Source organism: Astatotilapia calliptera, chromosome 7, assembly GCF_964374335.1.
Source record: "Astatotilapia calliptera chromosome 7, fAstCal68.1, whole genome shotgun sequence".
NCBI lineage: Eukaryota > Metazoa > Chordata > Actinopteri > Cichliformes > Cichlidae > Astatotilapia > Astatotilapia calliptera.
Genome location: NC_137428.1, coordinates 65517605 through 65531170, shown reverse-complemented (window position 1 = coordinate 65531170; position 13566 = coordinate 65517605). Strand labels below are relative to the sequence as shown.

The 13566-nt window shown below is 40.0% G+C and overlaps 1 long non-coding RNA gene across 1 annotated transcript; it reads right to left on the bottom strand.

Moving 5' to 3' along the window:
* Positions 1-709: 709 nt before the first annotated feature.
* On the bottom strand, positions 710-10548 carry LOC145429885 (uncharacterized). Its single transcript, XR_013910216.1, has 2 exons — positions 10386-10548; positions 710-853 (listed from the first exon to the last, which is right to left on the bottom strand). It is a non-coding gene; the product is annotated as an uncharacterized LOC145429885 (long non-coding RNA).
* Between the last annotated feature and the right edge of the window lie 3018 nt (positions 10549-13566).

Sequence of the window (13566 nt, the reverse complement as noted above, 5' to 3'; positions counted from 1 at the left end):
GACATTTAATGTTAATTTATTACGTTTAAATCAAACATCCACCTTTTATCAGTTCTTCAGTTATACTATGTTGGAGTTAATACAGATTTTCAAGAGACAAAAATATATTTGTGGGATCAGCAAACTAGAGTAATTAACAAAATCATTGATACATAGAAGGAAGAGAGCAGTCTTAATCGATCTATGTGGGACCCCACATTTGATGTAAATTTCTCCCTTTCTTACATATAACTTCTAAACCCACTGAATGCTGTGCCTCAAACACAGCAATGTGTTTTAAAATCAATGGTATCAAATACCTTCAGTTAGTCGAGGAAGATTTCTATGCCACATTTATGACTATCAGTAGCATCATTGCTTTTTTCACAGAGATGAAGAGCTGCCATTATAATATATTGTTATGAAAGAAGAATGTTCAATGTAAGTATTACGCACGTTTTCCAGTACTTTGGAAATGCTTGTATATGACACCTTCAGGAGGACTAATAGTTTTAGAAAGGTTTTCTTCTGAACTACATTAGGAAGTTAACAATAGTGCTAGTTTGGTTAGCATGTTGCATCTGTAATTTACCATGACAGGACTAGATAACATTACATGTCAGGTAATCCACATTAGAGTCTATGTGGATTACTTTGCTTTTGAAACCAGCTTTTGTTTTTCATTCAAATTGTTTTTTTTCGTTTGTTTGTTTTTTTGTTTTGGGGGGGGGGGGGGGGGGGATTAGTTAATTTTACAGTCTTTTCATGTTCCTCTCAGCCAGTGCAGAAGTGCCACAAGTTCACCTGGTTGGAAATTTTTGATCCACGCTGTCCCAGCTAGACATCCACAGCAGAGTTGCAGAGGTCAGAGTAGCTGCAAGAGATCAGAAACATTCATAGAATATATATATATATATTTATTTATTTATTTATTTTTTAAAATACACTCCAGCTGAGGTGTTTAAAGTAAAGCATATATTTTTATTCAGTAAATGGTTTGTGATGACATGCAGAGGTGGTATGCTGACTTCTGTCACACCCACAGTTCCTCAAAAAAATGCAGGGAAACTCCCCACCTTCTACTGTTTTTTTAGAAGCAGGCAAAAATATCCACACCGATGCTTGTATGAGTACGCTGCTATTGCATCAGCTTGTGTGGAAAGGTTGAAATGTTAAAGAAGATGAGCAGTGGTGGCCCGTGTGATCTGCATGGTTGCAGCTAGCAAATCTTTTATTCCAGAGTGATAAAAAGAGAATAGTATGATAAATGAAAAATTCCTGGAGGCTTGGTGGGGGAGCAAGCTCAAGCTGAGAGATTTAAAGTCAAAGAAGAATCAGCCTTTGCCTGCTGTGCTCTCATCTACAATGTGAAGAGCAGCAAGGAAAAAAAGAGCTATCTGGCAGGGATTAATAAAAAAAAAAAAACAACCCTCAATTATATGATATATTAATTAACTCGTAATAAACACAATTTTTCTTAATTATACGCCTTGCTTCCAATCATAAAAATGTAAAAATCAACCGTTCTCCATGAACAAGCTTTGTCTACCATTAAAATTCAAGGCTTTGTTGCCTGGGTCACAAACCAGAAGGTGCTCAGACACAGTGTGAACCAGTTTCCAGCGCTGTTTTGATAAGCACCTACTTGACCTTCCAGTTCCTCTGTTGCATTAGTGTCAGTCGAATCCACTCTATCACATAAATCTCACCTCTGCTCTGTTCCATGGCTGTCTGTAATCACCTGCCTTAACAATTCACTGGTCATAATGACGTGTAGGAGCAAAGGAGGCTGTAAGACGTCCTTGGAGTCGATCCTCCAGCTGCAGGTGTGTCATACAGTTTCATTATTACGTGGCTGACACTTTATGGTCTTTATCTGGGTTAGCAGCCAGCAGGTCTCCAAATTATGTGCTTTCATACTATCAGACTGTCACGTGATGGCATGCTTTGATCAACATCTGTGCCATTATGCACTCATACGCGTGCATAAACATAAATGTACATACAGTGATATTCAAAGCCTAATGTGTGTGAGGTAGCAGAGAGGTGACGAATGATTTCTGTTGTTCTGTTAGCTCCACAAATTGCGCTCTGATCGGCAAACATTGATTCAAGAAAGGTCAGAAGCTGGTGAAAGCAGAACACACAACATATTGGCATTCCTGTTAAAATGACTTCTAAAAAAGTGCTGCTGATGATTGGGGAAATATCATCAGGAAATGGGTATTTCTATTTTTTATTAGACTGACTGTACAACAGTACTTAAATATAGCTTTTCACAGCAGCAGCAGACACTATTTAATTTCTTTCTGCCTCTTAAGTGCTGGGGGCTACTGAGGGCTGTAATTTCCTCACACTAATGCTGTCTATCATTTCTGAATATTATATATATAAAAACTATACAATTACAAATTGAACACTTATTATATTTAAGCTCGGCATCTTTTTCTCTTTTGACACGACCATAAAATCCCAGTAGCACTGGCGTGAACAGTTTGCGTTTTTCACTCTCCTTACTGGGAGCCAGAGATGTCATTTATGGAGAGATTAAGGATCATTTAGGACAGAATGAAGCCACTTTGAGCCACAGTGTCTTTATTACTGGAGCCACACAGGCCCTGAGCAAACATCAACCTCTGTCACACCCATCATTCAAACGCCGTTATTTCCCCCCATGCGCGCAGAACAGTTACACACAAAGATACACAAGTCCAGTGCACCCCTCCTCTTCATCGGTCATCTTTAGCTCTCGGTGTCTTCTCTTCCGCTCTCTCTTTCCACTGTGTCTGCTTCTAGAGGAGGCTTCCATAAGTCTGGCTCTTATATCTTTTGTAGTGAAAGCTGCATTCTTGTGACATCTCTCCCAAGCATTTGTTTCGAGCGCAGGTTCACTCACAGATTATTTATTGTGTTTTCCACTGATCCTAATAAGGAGCGTTCATGGCGAACATCAAACGGCCAGCTGGCTGATCTGTATCATGGGTAGAACTCCTCAAGGTAAATGCAAGCAAGCCCCCATCAAACTTAGCATCGTCAGCAGTATCACACACACACACACACACACACGCACGGCAGTTTAAAGAGGCACTAGTGAGTCTCAACAGCAAGATTTCCACATATCACTGTGTAAGCTTTACCATCAGCAGTCCATTTAAGACAATCAGTGCATTTATTATTAACTGTCAGCAGGATATAAATCACACATTTTCATCTTTAGAATAATTAAACGCTCAATTGATTTTGTCCTTATTTGCTCTATTGGTTAGAAAATACATCCTATATAAGGGCACATGCTGATTGCAAAACTGCTGCGATACTGCAAAGGGTAATTAGGTATATCACAATTGGAGGTAACAGGCATTAGAAATGTTTAATTTTAAGAAGTGTCTATGCTTATGAAATGCGGCGGCTATTTTGAGCCCATTTTTATGATGCACAATGAAGCAGCGGCAGGAGCTCCGGCAAGAGAGATAGAGCTCATCTAGAGAGAGAAAATGAGAAATAACACAGCATCAAGCAGGAGGCAAGTAACAGCAGGCTTCTACTGAGTGGGTAAATAACTGAATATTCACAGTCGGCCTGTTTGTAATGCTGTCTCTCTTTGCTTGATCCTAATGAAAGTGGAATACATGTCTTTTGCAATAAGAAACGTAGCATTAATACAATGTTCAAATTCAAACTTTTGCATTAAAATTCTCTCGCATCTAAGTTTACCCAGTCACTGATGTATGAGGATGTACAACACAACAAATTAAATCAATCTGCAAGCAGCATTTAAAAAGGGAAAAAAAAGGTTTATAAACTATCCATGTGCAGGCTGGTTGCATGGTTTCACATTCTGATGTTGACTGGTAGTTATTTAAACATGGACTTGAAACACTGCTTCATGGTTAAAAAGTAGATTTAAAATGAAAGTCATGCTGACACCTGGGATATTGCTTATCTGCTAGATTTCTACAACTTTACTATCAGAGGAAGCTCAAACAGACAACTTCTGTAACAGTGACGCAGTAATGCAAATTTAATTAAGTAATTAATAATGTCAATCTAGGTTTTCATAAGCTGCATTAACGTGTGTTCATTTAAAACAGTTGTTTTTTCTGTAGTCATTTGCTAAGGATTATTGCATTAAATGAATTAAAAGTCCACTTCGACACGTGCGGTGGAAGGGAAACCATCAACTTTCTGATTAGTGACAATCTGCTTTCTCTCCCAAAAGACAACTGCCCAAATCAATACTGGTTATTCATTATTGGGCTATAAAAGAGGGCCTGACTGGACCTATTGGAAATGATGTCCCCAGCGTGTAACCAAATCATTCCTGGTCGGGGAACAATGTTGCAATTTCAAGTGCATTTGTGGGGTATTGATGGTGAAAAAGAAAAAGAAGCTACATTGTTTCTAGGAGTGACCCCGAGAAAACCACCGTGCTAACACTGAGAGCAGAGTACACAACAATTTATAAACCTGTGGGCAGGGATTGTGATTCCAAACTACAGTTCAGGACCTGAGGATACCACAGTTGGGATTATTGGCTTCTGTTGCCGATAGAGTTAGTGGCGAGTGAATTTCTACGCTAGGTCCTAGGAGTGCAACTCAATCTTTTACTCTTCAAACCTTAGTTGATTAAACCAGACTGACCACCTCCTAAGCAAAGTGGTAGACTTTTCTTCCTTGACACTTCCTTAACACATAGGTTCCAAGCCAGGCTATTATCCACTAAGGTGCCTTTGCTCTGTACAATTGACTGTTCCAATCTAAACCGACTTGTTTGACTTCCTTTCTCTTGACTCCCTGAGTTTCCTTCTTTCTCTAAACTAACATGAATCGACTTATCCCAATATGCAACTCTAAATAGCTGGCACATTGACTAGAGTGGAAATTTCCACCCCCACATAGGTGCGGTTTGGCTCTCACACACATCAAATTAAAACTGAAGATGTGGATGAACTGAAACAGAAAAGAAAATAATACCAGCCCAGTGTCTGGCTGGGAGCTTCCCTTACTTATTCCACTGCGCCGCATTTTGTAACATTTTCAGTCTTTAGGCATCAGACGATGATCTAAACTGAACCATCATTTTGCTTTGACATTGCAAAAGTTAGACAACAATCCCTGCAAGAAAAAAGCACCATTGTGAAAAGTAGCAATGTACTTCAAACTGTCATATAGGTTGTTGAAAAGCTTGGATCTTGGAAAAAAAAAAAAATACAAAAGTGAGAGGAAGCACTGGTTGCACTGTAGCTTTAAGCAAAGCACTGGTTTTGTTTCTCCTGATCTCAACAGGGCGCTCTCAGTAGAATGCAGTAAACCAGTCTTTGTACTGGCATTCAGTCATGCACACGGATGCCCCTCACCAGCCAGAGCCTGAGCTCCTCTCAAGGATCTTATCCCGGGGAGAATTTGTCTTCCGGAAGGTTTTTTTTTTTAAAAAAGAAAAAGAAAAAGCAGTGCAAATCTTTTTCAAGTGAGCATCACTGAGATGTTTTAGATGTGGGCACTGGTCCACTGCCCTCCCTCCCTCCCTCCTCTACGGCTTGGCATTTCCTTTTTCCCTTCACTCCTAGCTCCACTTTCAGAGGACAGTAGGCGTGAAAATGTCAGTGGGATTTTTATTTTTATTTTAATTTCTCTGCTCCCCTACATGTAAGTCTTTTACGCAAGTAGGACTAAAGTGCGGAATAAGGCGTGGGCTGCAGCATCGCAGAGGCAGAAGGAGGAAGGTGTGATCACAACCCTGCAGGCTCAAATCACTTCACACGCCACACTCTTCAGACCTGGCCTATGAGTTTGGTTTGGCCTCCGTCCGTCTAGCCCACTCATCCCAGCTTGCAGCAGTGGAGCACTCTGAGGCAAGTTTAAAACACAAAGACTCATGCAGTTTTTCCTTTTATGGCTTTTATCTAACATTCTTTGCATTGAACTGCCATCCCTCTATGTTTTTCCCCCACAGCTCCAACTGTCTAGATGAAGGTATACCCACACTGTCAGCACTTCCTCAGTGAATTCCCAACTAGCTTTAATTTTCAAACTCATCCATAATTCACCAACACTGGGCACCTAACAGAGCAACATCTAGCAGGATTAAAGGCCCAAGCACTGTATCTTTTCCTTTCAGTTTAATTTGAATAGATTTCATATTCATTGAAACACCATATGAGACATCCAATTTAAATATGTTGAAAAGGAAAAGGAGCAGACAGGAGGGAGTTGAGGCGATAGGGAAATGGACCCAGAACACAAAAATATCAGCATGGATGGCTTTCAGCTGTTGCGCTGGAGTATTGAGGCAGCTGCATGGCAGATACTGTCTGCTTTTGTTGAAAGCTCTGTCTTTAGGACAGATGTAAGAACTTGAGAAATAGTATGAAAGGGTACAGCTGCAACTCAGTATTGGACCCCCACAGTGTTTTGGGACTTAGAGAAAGATTATCAAAAAGAATGGTAAGAATCAGTACGTCAGAAGCAGATTACTTTTACTTCTTTGTATAGTGGATGCTGTATTTCCACGACACACAACGACATCTGTTGATAGACGTCCCCTGGCTGCCTGCCTTACAGGATGATTAAGCAGCAAAGAAAAAAAAATTCTAGAGAACAATATTGCAAAAAACCAAACAAACCCAAAAACAAAACAGTGGTCATATTTTCTTCATCTTTTTTATTCTATGTTTTGTTTGTGAAGAGAAAAAAGATGACTTCCTCCTTTTTCAAATGACTTCTTCAGCTAAGGTCATGACAGCTACAGCTTGGTGCAGCCAACATAAGGTCATAGAAGTGGGGTGTAAATCTTCAACAGATCACCAGTCCATTGCAGGACTGTGGGCAGCCTGAGCAACTGGAGGAAACTCAGACAAGCACAGAAACATGTAACCTCTGACCTTGCTCTTGTGAGGCAAACACCACAGCTACACCATCACTGGCCACCGTGTTTCCAACTCTGGCAAATAAATTACACTCAAAGCACAAACAAAAAGACAAATACATAATTATCTCTCCTGTGTATTATTAACACAAAATCAACATTTAATTTTTAAATGACGAGATAATTATTTATATTCTTATATTAAACTAGCGTGATTATGCTGACCTGCACCCAAAGCTCCCCAGTCAATGTGTTATATCTTTCCTGTTGATTCTGTGCAATAAATAAAATTAAAATGTGACATATTGAGGAATTATATGTGGATTATATGATGGACTGATTTTTTGGAATGTAGTAGCAACCGTGATGTCTTTCTGAAGTCTGTAAGTCATCCTCGAGCAATTTCTTTTGTTCTTTCTGTGCTAATATCGCACACCATGTAAACAATTTTTTCCCCAATTTAAAGACCCACACTAGCACTTTCCCCTGGTTTCCAGCTTAATGCTGGGCTAAACTGCACACATCCTCACTCTGGGTTTCTGACAATGACAAATTTCTTCTCATCTCTCCCTTGGATTGAATGCAAATGGACGTGTTTCCCTTTAAATGACTGCAGGCTCTTCAGGGCAACAGTATGATGGCCTGCTTGTAAACCTCAATTACCGCTTTTTTTCCTCTCCTCAATCTTTTTGTCCTTCTCTTTCTTTCCCTTCCTTCTTTTGTTTCCAGACACACAGCTTCAGTTCCATCAGTTCCTCAGGGCTGACATGTCTGCTGATGCTAACAAATGACGAGCGTCCCCACTGACAGCAAGTCCATCTGTCTGTGTCAGAGTAATTGAATTTCATAAATATAATCAGAGGGGTCTGTTATGAAGAGACCTGCAGTGTGGTCTCCAGTGCGTCATGGCTGTGTATTATTCCACACACAACAGACGCTGCCTGCAGTCCGATTAACAAGAGGGAGCAAAAGCACAATAGCCGGTAAGTGCTGATGGAGGTTAGTTTGGTATCTAAAGAATAATGAAAACAGAATCTGTTGCACCATTTGTCTTGAAATGTAATAGGAAGAGGAAGTTGCCACTTGCTTTCTGGCTTGATTGATTGAGCAATGGAGGGGCACTCTGGCATCATGATGATTTTCTCTGGTTTCAAAAAGAATTGTGCTCAAAAACTCCACTAGACAATTTGACATTAGTCATGTCAATGAATGTACTGCCGGCAGTCCGCTACTATTGATCAAAGCAAAAATAAAGCCGACGGTTCCAAACCTAGTGAGGACAAATAGACTTGAAACTGAGGAAGCTACTTGTTATTGGCCAAAGCAGGTTCACAGTATTCCCACTGACCAGCATGTGCAAATTCAGCATTAACTGTATGTTCTGCTGAAACAGATGCTGCACAAGAACCATATGCTCAATACAAAGCATCTAATTAGCTGTTAAATGGGCCAAGCTTTGACCTGAGAAGCTCCCTCAGAGGGGTAGTTAATCCCTGTTGATGCAGTTTGAGGAATTATTGATTCAAAGGCCCATCAAGCTCTGTTCCACGAGGATCCTATCGACCAAAGCAGCCAGAGCCCTTCCACTTAAACGATAAACTCACTACAGAGAATTAAAAAATATACACTTCACATGCATATGATTGCAACGAGAGCGAACCGACGGGGCCTTCAGGGGTTCTCAGAGACAGCAAACTAATTAGTGGCAATAAAGACCTCAAAAACTTTGACAATGATGCTCTCAGCAGAGATTATCTAACTCCCAAGCTGGAGAGAGCAAAGCTGCAAGCTGATTGTGATTCTCTTAATGCCACTATGAGGAGATTCTGTGAGATGCAACATTGTTTGAAAGCACTCCGTTCTGAAATTAAATGAAAAATTTCTAGTGAACCGTGTGATGTTGCCTTTGCTCAATCTGAAATCATCGAACGAAGCTCGGAATGGGAGCCAAAAGGAAAAACAACCTTTCAAATAGTGAAAGTGACTTCATCATATTTTCTTTTTGAAAAATATTATTATACAAAGATCAAAGTGACAAATAACAGCACAGATAACCACATGTTACTGCTTCCCTTTGGCAAGCGTTCAGATGGACCACTGTGATGTCTGCCAAAACGCAAAGGAAGTGGCTCGAAGCGGCGGATTCACTCACCCTCTCATGTTCGAGTCCAGATAGATTTCATTTTCAAAACAATTGATAGTTTGTCACATCTGCTGTGCTTTGGGACACGCAGCCTGTGATGTGAAGAGAGTGCCAACATATGGCAGATTTAATTAATGTGAACCATCTCGTCGTGTGCGTCCCACAGACAGTTTAGGCCTGGTAAACCCCACAGACCTCCCGTGTTGTTGGGATTCACAGGCGTTTCCATTCAGTCTGTTGGGTTCACTTTACAGAATTAATTAAATGTTCCCTCTGCCCACCTGAGCCTGGGTTTCACCTGCTCCAAATCTGCTAAAAATAAAATCTTTTTTTTTTTTTTTTTAAAGAAAAAGGAAATAAAATAAAACTTAGTTTGAAAGAACCCTACCTTTGTTCCATGACTCATGGAAAAACGGCAAAAAATTTGATTTGTCTGTTTGCGATGCAGTCACTGACATTCGGCCGAGATGCAAAAGCTTATATCTCAGATCCCTCAGATCAATGAGTGTCTTCTGAAGCGCTCCTTGTACTCCGTCATTCTCTTTCTGTTCTGCTAAGGAGAGTGCTCCTTTAATGGATTTGAACACTAAACTGATGAAGGGGCATTTATTGGCTTATCAGGACAAATCGCATTTTTGAGCTGGCTCTTTGAATCAGAGCTCCTGTCTATAATAGGATAAACAAAATGGCCGAATCTGGGAGAGTGTGTGAACTCACAGATGTTAGATATTCCAAGAGAGATTTTAAGAAATGTTGGCTCCTGTGCAAAGCTTTTAAAATTTGATTAAAGTGACTGAGCCCTGTGCCTGCTGGCACGTTAAGCCCCTCTGAATATTAGCCTTAGGGATGGGAACTGATAAGAATTTAGCAATTCTGATTCCATAATCAATACCACTTATCGATTTGATTCCTTATCGATCCTCTCATCGATTGTCATTGGGTTCTCATTGGCTCCATTTTGAGAGTCAGCACCACTGCTAAGCATCAATAAAGAAATTACATTCATGCAATTAATGTGCTGTGGGTCAAATGTTTGTTTATGTTTGTGGAGGTGTTTCCACTCTTTGTTCTGATCAGTGTTGGAGCCGTTGTTCAAAAAAGTCATTATTACACATATTACACAGAACATTTTTGTTAAAATTAGTTGAGTACGTTACTTAATTACTGCTGGGAAGAAGTCCTTTTTTTATACTACTGGTTACATTACTTTCATGTTTCTCTTAATAGAATACAAAGCTACAATACAAATACAAAGCCACACAAAGCAAAGATGAAAACCAGCACAAAAAAGAGATCGCCACAGCGATTCTCCTACAGAAACTCAGAGTTGAAACTCAGGGACTGACTGCTGGGATCGGCATTTAGTCAGCTTTCACTCTGGGTTCTTGGCTAGCTTACCGTTAGCATGCTGTCCTGTCAGATGCTTGCAAAGAACCAAAGTTGTGTTGGCACCATAATGCGGTTGTTTCTATCCTGCATGCAGTTGCTACTTTACCATTTATCTCGTCCTTTTGTGCAATAAAAACAAATGTCCATATGCATGCTCTAGACTGCGTAGGTATTTTCCTCCTCTGGCATGCTAACTGAAATCAGCTGATTGTAGTGCGATTGCAAGAACCGATAAGCATGATTGATAGGCAGGTAGACTACTGGGAACCAGTTTTCTACAAGAACCGGTTCTCGATTCCCATCCCTAGTTAACTCTTTCCTTGCACTTGCAAATGAATCATCTGCACTCTGTACAAAGTGCAGAAATATAATTTAATTTGGGTAAATGAGATGAAATTAGACCCCCCCAAAAAAAATGCTTGTCCTGAAGCTTTAATATCGCTGTGCCTCTGGTGTGGTCTGTAAACTATGCAAACTAGAAAAGCAATGAAATATTGCAATTTCATGGGAAAAGATTAATCATTTCATTCTTCCATTTGGTGTTTCAGCATTTCATTTGTGTACCAAATCAGTCAACCAAAAAGGAATGTTAATGTAGTGAGCACAAAACGAATATTTCACAGCTTAACATCGTACTGCAAGGCAACTATATTTAACAGCACAATTTAATATGCAACATCACTGAGTTATAAAAGCAGCTCCTGCTGAGGGAACCCAAGAAAGCAGTATTGATTGGAGGGCCAACGCAGTGCTTCGTTTTTATCGACTGACCCCCGCTGTCAGGAAGAAGCCTGACAAGCTATTCACTGTGGAAACACAAAGAACATAAATGGACAATTCAGCTATCAAATGCTGGCAGCGTGAGATCACTCACATGTGAATTTTGTGGAGATATAAGTATGTAATTATATTCAGCTTGTACTTTTAGATTCATATTTATTTGTAGTTCCACATAGACATAAAGGAGAGGAAATAAGGAAACAGTGGTCATCTATTACTATTGTCTAACCAGTATGAAATCCAATCTCTTCCACCTTATAAACACACATCATTATGAATTCATATAAACCAGATGACCACAATCCAGAATAGTCAATCAGGTTTGGGGCAAACCATGAAAAACACAGGGCACTGGTAAAGATACTGTCAGTCATGTAGTGCATAAAAAGCTTTTCCATTATCTTTATAAACAACAAAAAATCCACCATAAATTGTCTGAACATAAGTTTTTGTAGGCTGGTAAAAACTAAACTCTAGGTTATGCAGCATTGGTGGGAAATCATATACAGTCATGTGAGGAAGAAAGTTTTCACAAGACTCTGTGTAGTCCTGTGAAAAGCTAAACACACTCTTACTGCTTCCACAAGAATTAAGAGGAAAAGCAGCAGCCATTACTCAAATGACTAACCTCTATAAACCCAGAAGTTTGGGCAGTTTGCTGGTCTGGAGCATTTAAGTCTAAACTAAATGACAACTAAATGACACGATCTCCCCAGGAGTGGATGTCCCAGCAAAATCACTCTCAAGGTCAGACCATCCAATGCATAAGGTCCACAAACCACATCTTAGGTCACAGTTAACAGTTAGAAAAAGAACAAGTATGGCTTGAATGGAAGGCTATTCTCTCTGAAAATAAGACAACAGCGCAGCTTAGGTTTGCAAAATTTCATTTGAATAAAACACCATAGTTCTTAAATAATGCACTTTGGACAGACCAAAGAGGAGGCGACTGGCAATAATGCACAGCATTGGTGAAAAAAACCACAGAATATGAGCATGAAGACCTCATACCAACTATCAACCGCAGGGGTGGAGGGTTAATGATTTGGGCTTCTTCTGCAGCCACAGGACCTGGGCACCTTGCAGTTAATCATAATGAAATCCTCTGTATATCAAAGTATTCTAGAGTCAAATGTAAATCCATCTGTCCGATAGCTAAAACTTGGCCAAAACTGAGTCATGCAGCAGGAGAATGATCCCAAGCACAGCAGCATATCTACAACAGAATGTTTGAAAAAGAAAAGAATCAACGTTTGGCAATGGCCCAGTCAAAGTCAAGACTGAAATGCTGGGATGGGACCTTAAGAAAGCTGTGCATAAACAAACACTCAAAAACATCAATGAATTCAAACTTCGGAAATAAGAGTGGGCCAAAATTGGTCAAAGAGCAAATAATTAGTTGAAGTTACTGTAGTGAAAGGAGATTCTACAAGCTACTGATCATGGCGTGTAGTTTTTTCAGGAGACTTCAAGGAGTCCTGTGAAAAAGACTTGAAGAATTCAAATTTAAATCTGGCAGGCAGAAAGGAACTGAAATAAGAGACAGCTATAAACACACATACACACATTTTTACACCCAAACCAGATTTTGCAATATAGCTATCCTTACTGGGCCTACTTATGAACATGTTGGCAAAAAAAAAAATCAATAAATTCAGATCTAGCGAAAAAAAGAGAAATAGTTTCCACTCAACAGTAAGCAAATTTACTATTTCTCTGGTTCTACTTTTGGTCTCAGCTGACTCCTGAAGGAAATCTCCTGTTTTTAAACTGCTCACTGTTTACAGTACTTGTTTAAAAAGCTCAACACTAACTTGTTCTGTAGTGCTGTTGAACTAAAAAAAGGGGGGGGGGGGGGGGGACTCATGACCATGAAACCTTGACATTAATCTAAAAGTTAAACAGTGTCGGGTGATATTTTTTTGAGTTTGGCACCTGAGTCAAACTTTATGTTTTAGCTCAGCTCCACTATCCAACTCCCCTTACACCACTTTAACTCTTCTTAGAGGACATGTAATCTGAAAGCAAACGCATACACTGAACTTTTTTTTTTCTTTATCTTTTCCCTAGGTCACCTCTCTCACATGCTTTTTGGACTTTTGTTATCACGTTTACGAGATAAATTCATTCCAGCTGGTTTAAAGGAAGTGTGAAAAAGAGGTTAAAACAATATTAAAGTACAACTGGGTCATAGCAGCTTGATACTGCTGTTCCTTCCCAAATCTTTCACTGAGTTGCTTTGTGGTTCTGTTATTTGTTCAGCCATGGCCAGGGTTTTCTCGGGGTAATGAATAGCATGCTAGTGTGCAGCCCACAACCAGGAGGCTGTGACTTTGCTGGAGGAAGAACCCTGCTGTTCTCTGCCAATTAGAGCCACCCAGTCGCCCCAGCCACCCTGCTGATCTACAAA